Source organism: Arachis hypogaea, chromosome 19 (genome assembly GCF_003086295.3).
Source record: "Arachis hypogaea cultivar Tifrunner chromosome 19, arahy.Tifrunner.gnm2.J5K5, whole genome shotgun sequence".
NCBI lineage: Eukaryota > Viridiplantae > Streptophyta > Magnoliopsida > Fabales > Fabaceae > Arachis > Arachis hypogaea.
In genome coordinates this window covers 42,178,850-42,187,733 of record NC_092054.1, presented here as the reverse complement: position 1 = coordinate 42,187,733, position 8,884 = coordinate 42,178,850, and the positions used below count along the sequence as shown (strand labels likewise).

At 38.2% G+C, this 8,884-nt stretch overlaps 1 non-coding gene across 1 annotated transcript; it reads left to right on the top strand.

Moving 5' to 3' along the window:
* The first annotated feature begins 7,663 nt into the window (after positions 1 to 7,663).
* Positions 7,664 to 7,771, top strand: LOC112780787 (small nucleolar RNA R71). The gene has a single exon (XR_003191602.1). It is a non-coding gene; the product is annotated as a small nucleolar RNA R71 (small nucleolar RNA).
* The last annotated feature ends 1,113 nt before the right edge of the window (positions 7,772 to 8,884 follow it).

The window sequence follows — 8,884 nt, the reverse complement described above, 5'->3', positions numbered from 1 at the left end:
GTTTCCAAGAGAGCTAATTGATGCGGGCCTATGAAGCTCATTGAAGATATTGTTACCCACTCAATTTGTCCTTGGGTGGAATTATCCTATTAAGTTCTTGAACAATTGCTTCCACTTCTTGGGTGATCACCTCTTTCTTACCACCCTTTTCAAGCTCTTATCTTTCTCTCTCAAAATCAAGAGAAAAGGGATCTTCTAGATCATTGAGGGGGTTGACCAAGGTGGACAAAAAATCATTGATGATGCAATCCATTCCTTGATCAAACTCCCTCAATTCTCCATTCACCTCTTCCATTTCACAAGTTCTACCATCCTCCTCTTGTTGCAATTCTTGTCCTAACTCTTCTACCTTCCCTTGAGGCTCCATGTTCTCCTCCTTACTACACTCCATACTTGATCCTCCACCTTTCTCTAGGGGGATGTCTTGAGTTCTTGAGCGTAGTAGAGTCAAGCGGTTCACCGCTTCGGCTATGATAGCCATAAACTCCCCTTGCTTCCTTCGGAATCCTTCTTACTCTTGAAAGAATGCTTGAAGATCTTGTTCTTCTTGGGGCAAAGGTTGAAAAACTTCATATTGAGGTGAAAAAGAAGATTCAAAGTTTGGGAGAAAGGTTGTGTAGTTGGAAGGTACGTCATATGGGTGAGGGGTTGGTATTTAAGGGGGTGATGGTTCATATAGTTGGTAGCAAGGTGTATAGACATTGGGATTCCGTGAGGGTGGGTGGTGTGGTACTTGAAAGTTTGGTGGTTGAGGGTTGTGTATGGGGTATCCTTCATATCCTTGGATTTGATATTCACATAGGGGAGGATTTGGTTCGTTGTAGTATGAGGGAGGTGTTTGCCATGAGTGTTGCTCATATGCAATTGGTTCCTCCCTAAATTGGTTCTCCCACTCCATGAAGCAATCCCAATTTGAATTCATCATACCCTACAAAATACTTACAACGAAGCTCCAAGCAACAAGGGTGATAGCTCATAGAGAAAGTAGGAAATAAAAACAAAAGACATTAACAAACAAGAAAAACAAACACCTAAATATAAACAAAATAACCAAATAACCAAAAAGTAAGATATTTATACTATCAACATATTTACAACAACTAAAAGATAGCACTCAATTGTAATCCCCGGCAACGGCGCCAAATTTGATAGCAAGAATTATTGCCGATTTAGAATCAATTGAAACAATTCATTAGTAGCATAGTCCAAACCAACGATGAATTCTCTTAATCAAATATCAAATTCAAATTCAAAATAACCGAGAGTAATGAAACCTCGGGTCGTTCTCCCTAGGATGCAATTGGAATGTTACTCTTTCGGTTGTGAAGGCAAAAAGGGGTTTTGAGTCAAAGAACAAAAGATTAAAAGAACTAAGAAATAAAAGAACTAAGAGATTATCAAAATTGGAAATTAATGCAAGTAACAAGAAACAAGATCAAAACTAGTGAAAGTGCAAAGATATGTAAAAGAGCCTTGACTTGGGAATAAGAGGATCCAAGGAATCCTATCATCGCCATAACCACAACTATGGTAATTATGATGAGTCAATCTCGCCTAGTCAACCCCAACTATCAAGGAGTAAGTCAAGCAAGCATAATTGACCTTAATCCATAAGTCCTAGCTAACTTACCAAACTAGTTGATAAAAAGCTAGCGTCAATGAAAACAAGAGTCAACTAACTACCAAAGAATTACCACTAAATGTCAGACATTATGACTCTAGTATCCTAGGAACTCAAACCACAAGCCAAGGTGGGAAAATCTACTCAAAACTCAAAGTTGGCATTTTCACAAACACCTTATGTGCATAAAATCAAAACATAAGAAATTGCAAAGGAAAATGGAAAGCAATATCCAACTATCCACAAAATCAACAATAAACATCCAAACAAGCATAAAGAAGGCATAGAGCATTAAATTCATCTATCAAAATTCCAAGATACCAAAATTGCATATATAAACAAAGTAACTTGAACCATAAGAAAATAAAGGCAAAAGCAATGTAATTAAAGAGAAGATCAAGAGTACTTACGATAAAAGAAACAAAAATCCCTAGAAAAGCTTGCTATAAAATGCTACAATGGAAATGGAAATTAAACCCTAAGAGAGCATTTTCTACTCTACTCCTACTCCTACTCCTAATGCATTTTCTACCTAATCTAACCTAATGGAAGCCCTCCTTCTCATATGTGTTGAATTCCTCTTATATAGCACTCCAAAATCAGCATCCAAGCCTTCCAAAATAGGCTAAAAGCCTTCAAAAAATACACAGCACGTGTTGCATTAATGAAATCATGTGCAGGGACCTATGCGGACGCACAGATGTGTGCGTCCGCACACTTGGCTGAATCTTGACCTGTGCGTATGCATAGGTACTTGTTCGCACGCACACATGCAAATTTTCTCTTGTGCGTACGCATGCAAGCTTGTGCGCACGCACACTTGCCTGTGTGTGCTTTTCCTTGTTTTCTTCATGTGTTCTCCCTACCATATGCCTTCTTCCTTTTTGCTTTGCCAATCTTGCCAAAATGACCTGAAATTACTCACAAAATACATCACGGCATTGAATGGCATGAAAGTGGATTTAAAATCACTAATTTAGGCACAAAATCACATGTTTTCACATTTATGTCCAAATTAGGGAGAAATCACAAAAGTATGCTATTTGAGTACTTAAGTGTGAATTTATGTGATGAAACCCATACAAATCAAGTTAAAATATATCCTCAAATATTGACTCATCAAGATGCATCAACCTCAATCACACAACCAAGTGATCTCAGCAGCAATCTTGCAAGATTAGAGGCTGCTATGGCACAACTAACAGGGACTATCTCCATAATATCATAGAGACAAATACAAGCTAACAAGAAGATGGACGCAATCCAAGAAGAAGCCAGATCCAACATAAGGAATCAAGGGGCAGCAATCTCAAAACTGGAAGCACAACTAGGGAGCTTGTCCAAACAAATGCTAATGCCTACACAAACTTTTCCTAGTGAAACAATGGCCAACCCAAGAGGAGAGTGCAAGGCCATCACCTTAAGGAGTTAATTTGGGCTGAGCATTGAACTTTACACGTGCATAGGCCATTCTTGGAGTTAAATTCCAGCTTGGGTGCTAGTTTGGGCGTTTAACTCCAGTTCTGGTGCCAGTTCTGGCATTTTACTCTAGAAAAGGGTCTCAGGAGGGCGTTTGAACGCCAGTTTGGGCCATCAAATCTCGGAAAAAGTATGGACTATTATATATTGCTGGAAATCCCAAGATGTCTAATTTCCATGGCAATTGAGAGCGTGCCAATTGGGCTTCTGTAGCTCCAGAAAATCCTTTTTGAGTGCAGGAGGGTCAGAATCCAACAGTATCTGCAGTCCTTTTTCAACATCTGAATCAGATATTTGCTCAAGTCCCTCAATTTCAGCCAGAAAATACCTGAAATCACAGAAAAGCACACAAACTCATAGTAAAGTCCAGAAATATGATTTTTGCATAAGACTAATAAAAATATAATAAAAAGTAACTAAAACATATTAAAAACTATGTAAAAACAATGCCAAAAAGGGTATAAATTATCCGCTCATCACAACACCAAACTTAAATTGTTGCTTGTCCCCAAGCAAATAAAAACAAAATAGGATAAAAAGAAGAGAAAATACAATAAATTCCAAACTTATCAATGAACTTAGTTCCAATTAGATGAGCGGGGCTAGTAGCCTTTTTGCTTCTGAACAGTTTTGGCATCTCACTTTATCCTTGAAGTTTATAATGATTGGCATCCATAGGAACTTAGAATTCAGATAGTGTTATTGATTCTCTTAGTTCAGTATGTTGATTGTTGAACACATCTACTTTATAAGTCTTGGTCGTGACCCTAAGCATTTTGTTTTCCAGTATTACCACTGGATACCAAAATGGCACAGACACATAACTGGGTGAACCTTTTCAGATTCTGACTCAGCTTTGCTAGAGTCCCCAGTTAGAGGTGCCCAGAGCTCTTAAGCACACTCTTTTTGCTTTGGACCATGACTTTAACCGCTCAGTCTCAAGCTTTTCAATTGACACCTTCACGCTACAAGCACATGGTTAGGGACAGCTTGATTTAGCCGCTTAGGCCAGGATTTTATTCCTTTGGACCCTCCTATCCATTAATGCTCAAAGCCTTGGGTCCTTTTTACCCTTGCCTTTTAGTTTAAAGGGTTATTGGATTTTTCTGCTTGCTTTTTCTTTTTCTTTCTTTTTTCTTTATTTTTTTTCGCCATATTTTTTCGCAAGCTTTAGCTTTTCACTGTTTTTTCTTGCTTCAAGAATTAATTTTATGATTTTTCAGATTATCAATAACATTTTTCTTTTTTTGTTATTCTTTCAAGAGCCAACAATTTTAACATTCATAAACAACAAATTCAAAAATATGCATTGTTCAAGCATTCATTTAGAAAACAAAAAGTATTGCCACCACATCAAAATAATTAAACTAATTTCAAGATAGAATTCAAAATCATGCACTTCTTGTTCTTTTGCAAATAAGAACATTTTTCATTTAAGAAAGGTGAAGGATTCATAAGACATTCATAGCTTTAAGACATAGACACTAGACACTAATGATCATGTAATAAAGACACAAACATAGACAAAACATAAAGCATAGAATTTGAAAAACAGAAAAATAAGAACAAGGAAATTAAAGAACGGGTCCACCTTAGTGATGGCGGCTAGTTCTTCCTCTTGAAGATCTTATGGAGTGCTTGAGCTCCTCTATGTCTCTTCCTTGCCTTTGTTGCTCCTCCCTCATGGCCTTTTGGTCCTCTCTGATTTCATTGAGGATAATGGAGTGCTCTTGGTGCTCCATCCTTAGTTGCCCCATGTTAGAACTCAAATCTTCTAAGGAAGTGTTGAGTTGCTTCCAATAGTTATGTGGAGGAAAATGCATCCCTTGAGGTATCTCAGGGATTTCTTGATGAGGAATTTCCTCATGTTCTTATTGAGGTCCATGAGTGGGCTCTCTTGTTTGATCCATTCTCTTTCTAGTGATGGGCTTTTGAAATAAATCTCTCCATCTCCCATGACTCGGAGGTGGAAGCAGTTGCCTTCCCTTTCCTCTTTCTAGAGGTTTCTCTGGCCTTAGGTGCCATTAATGGTTATGGAAAAACAAAAAGCAAAGCTTTTTCCCACACCAAACTTAAAAGGTTTGCTCGTCCTCGAGCAAAAGAAGAAAGAAAAGAATAAAAGAAGAAGAAATTGAGGAGATGGAGGGGAAGGTTGGTTTCGGCCAAGGGGTTTAAGTGTGTATTTATAGGGTAGAGAGAAGGGAATTCATGTATGAGGGGTTGGGTTTGGGAGGGAAATGTTTTGAATTTGAATGGTGAGGTATGTGGGGTTTTATGATGGATGGATGTGAGTGGTGAAGAGATTAAGGGGAAGAGGGTAGGATTTGATAGGTGAATGGTATTTGGGGAAGAGGTATTGATCGGATTGGTCAAGGGTATTTGGGGAAGAGTGTTATGGAGAGGTGTGAAGAGGAGAGAATAAGAGGTGGGGTAGGTGGGGATCCTTTGGGGTCCACAGATCCTGAGGTGTCAAGGAATTCTGCTCCCTGCACCATTCTGGCGTGTAAACGCCCTCTGTGTGCCAATTCTGGCGTTTAACACCAGCTCTGCTACCTTTCCTGGTGTTAAACGCCAGTCTTCTACCCCTTTCTGGTGTTTAACGCCAGCCAGACACCCTTTTCTGGCGTTAAACGCCAGACACCCTTTTCTGGCGTTTAATGCCCAGAATGCTGCCAGACTGGGTGTTAAACGCCCATTCTGCTATCCTTACTGGCGTTTAAACGCCAGTAAGCCTGTCCTCTAAGGTGTGCTATTTTTGATGCTGTTTTTGATTTTGCTGTAATTCTGCAGCTATTTTTATGACTTAACATGATCATCAACCTAAAGAAAACAGAAAATGACAATGGAATATAAATAAATATAATTAAATAGCATTGGGTTGCCTCCCAATAAGCGCTTCTTTAATGTCAATAGCTTGACAGTGAGCTCTTAGAGAGCTTCACAGAGACTCAGAGCTTGATGGTGGCCTCCCAACACCAAACTAAGAAGTTGAGTGTGGGGGCTCTGTTTTACTCTGTATTGAGAGAAGCATTTCCTCTCCATGGTTATAGAAGAAGATCCTTGGGCCTTAAACACAAGGTAGTCCTCATTCAATTGAAGAACTAACTCTCCTCTGTCCACATCAATCACAGCTCTTACTGTGGCTAGGAAGGGTCTTCCAAGGATAATGGATTCATCTTCATCCTTCCCAGTGTCTAGGATTATGAAATCAGCAGGGATGTAAAAGCCTTCAACCTTCATTAAGACATCCTCTACAAGTCCATAAGCCTATTTCATTGATTTGTCTGCCATATCTAGTGAGATTCTTGCAGCTTGTACCTCAAAGATCCCTAGTTTCTCCATTACAGAGAGTGGCATGAGGTTTATACCTGATCCCAGGTCACACAGAGCCTTCTCAAAGGTCATGGTGCCTATGATACAGGGTATTAAGAACTTTTTGGAATCCGGTTTCTTCTGAGGTAATTTCAGTCGAACCAAAGCATTCAGTTCATTGATGAGCAATGGAGGTTCATCCTCCCAAGTCTCATTACCAAATAACTTGGCATTCAGCTTCATGATTGCTCCTAGATATTGAGCAACTTGCTCTTCAATAATATCTTCATCTTCTTCAGAGGAAGAATACTCATCAGAGCTCATGAATGGCAAGAGTAAGTTCAGTGGAATCTCTATGGTCTCTATATGAGCCTTAGATTCCTTTGGTTCCTCAATGGGGAACTCCTTAATGGTCAGTGAATGTTCAGCAAGGTCTTCTTCACTGGAAATCACTGCCTCTTCCTCCTCTATAGGTTCGGCCATGTTGGGTATATTGATGGCCTTGCACTCTCTTTTTGGATTCTCTTCTGTATTGCTTGGGAGAGTACTAGAACGAGTTTCAGTCACTCTTTTACTCAGTTGACTCACTTGTGCCTCCAAATTTCTAATGGAGGACCTTGTTTCAGTCATGAAACTGAGAGTGGTCTTAGATAGATCAGAGACTATGGTTGCTAAGTCAGAGAGGCTCTGTTTAGAATTCTCTGTCTGTTGCTCAGAAGATGATGGAAAGGGCTTGCTATTGCCAAACCTATTTCTCCCACCATTATTATTATTGAAGCCTTGGTTAGGCTTCTGCTGATCCTTCCATGAGAAATTAGGATGATTTCTCCATGAAGGATTATAGGTGTTTCCATAGGATTCTCCCATGTAATTCACGTCTTCCATTGCAGGATTCTCAGGGTCATAAGCTTCTTCTTCAGAGGAAGCTTCTTTAGTACTGCCGGATGCAGCTTACATTCCAGTCAGACTCTGAGAAATCATATTAACTTGCTGAGTTAATATTTTATTCTGAGCCAATATTGCATTCAGAGTATCAATCTCAAGAACTCCTTTCTTCTGAGTCATCCCATTATTCATAGGATTTATTTCAGAAGTATAAATGAACTGGTTATTTGCAACCATCTCAATGAATTCCTGGGCTTCTGCAGGCATTTTCTTTAGATGAAGAGATCCACCAGCAGAGTGGTCCAATGACATCTTGGACAATTCAGATAGACCATCATAGAATATACATAAGATGCTCCATTATGAAAGCATGTCAGAAGGACACCTTCTGATTAATTGCTTGTATCTTTCCCAAGCTTCATAGAGGGATTCACCTTCCTTCTGTTTGAAGGTTTGGACTTCCACTCTAAGCTTGCTCAACTTTTAAGGTGGAAAGAATTTGGCCAAGAAAGCATTAACTAACTTTTCCCAAGAGTTCAGGCTTTCTTTAGGTTGTGAGTCCAACCATGTCCTAGCTCTGTCTCTTACAGCAAAGGGAAAAGCATAAGTCTGTAGACCTCAAGATTAACCCTATTGGTCTTAACAGTGTCACAGATTTGCAAGAATTCAGCTAAGAACTGATGAGGATCTTCCAATGGAAGTCCATGAAACTTGCAATTCTACTGCATTAGAGAAACTATTTGAGGTTTAAGCTCAAAGTTGTTTGCTCCAATTGCAGGAATTGAGATGCTTCTTCCATAGAAGTCAGAAGTTGGTGCAGTAAAGTCACCAAGCACTATCCTTGCATCTCCACCATTGTTATTTTCGTCTGCCATGTCTTCTTCTTTTTCAAAAATTTCTGTTAGGTCCTCTCCAGAGTTTTGTGCTTTAGCTTCTCTTAGCTTCCTCTTCAGAGTCCTTTCAGGTTCAGGATCAGCTTCAACAAGACTGTTCTTATCCTTGTTCCTACTCATATGAAGAAGAACAGAACAAAGAAGAGGAATCCTCTATGTCATAGTATAGAGATTCCTTTTTGTGAGTAGAAGAATGGAAGAATAAAATGAAGAAGGAAGAAGAAGAAATTCGAACACAGAGAGGGGGAGAGGGTTCGAATTTTTAAGAAGAGGGATGTTAGTGAATAAATAAAATAAATAGAAAGAGATGAGAGAGAAGGAGTATTCGAATATTAATTAAAATAAAATAAAATATTTTTGTTTTTATTTTAATTATTAGTTAGAATTCGAAATTATTAAAAGAAATAAAATTAGAATTTAAAACAATTAGTTAAATAAAAAGAATTTTGAAAAAGTGGTTAGTGATTTTCGAAAATTAGAGAGAAAGAAAAGTAGTTAGGTGGTTTTGAAAAAGATAGGAAATAGAAAACTTTTTAAAATCAAACAAAAAAAAAAGTCAAGCAGTTAATTGAAAAAAGATTTAAAAATAAATTTTGAAAAGATAAGAAGTTAGAAAAAGATTTTTAAATTAAATTTTGAAAAAGATATATTGAAATTTATTTTGAAAAAGATTTGAAAAGAAAATTAAAAAGAT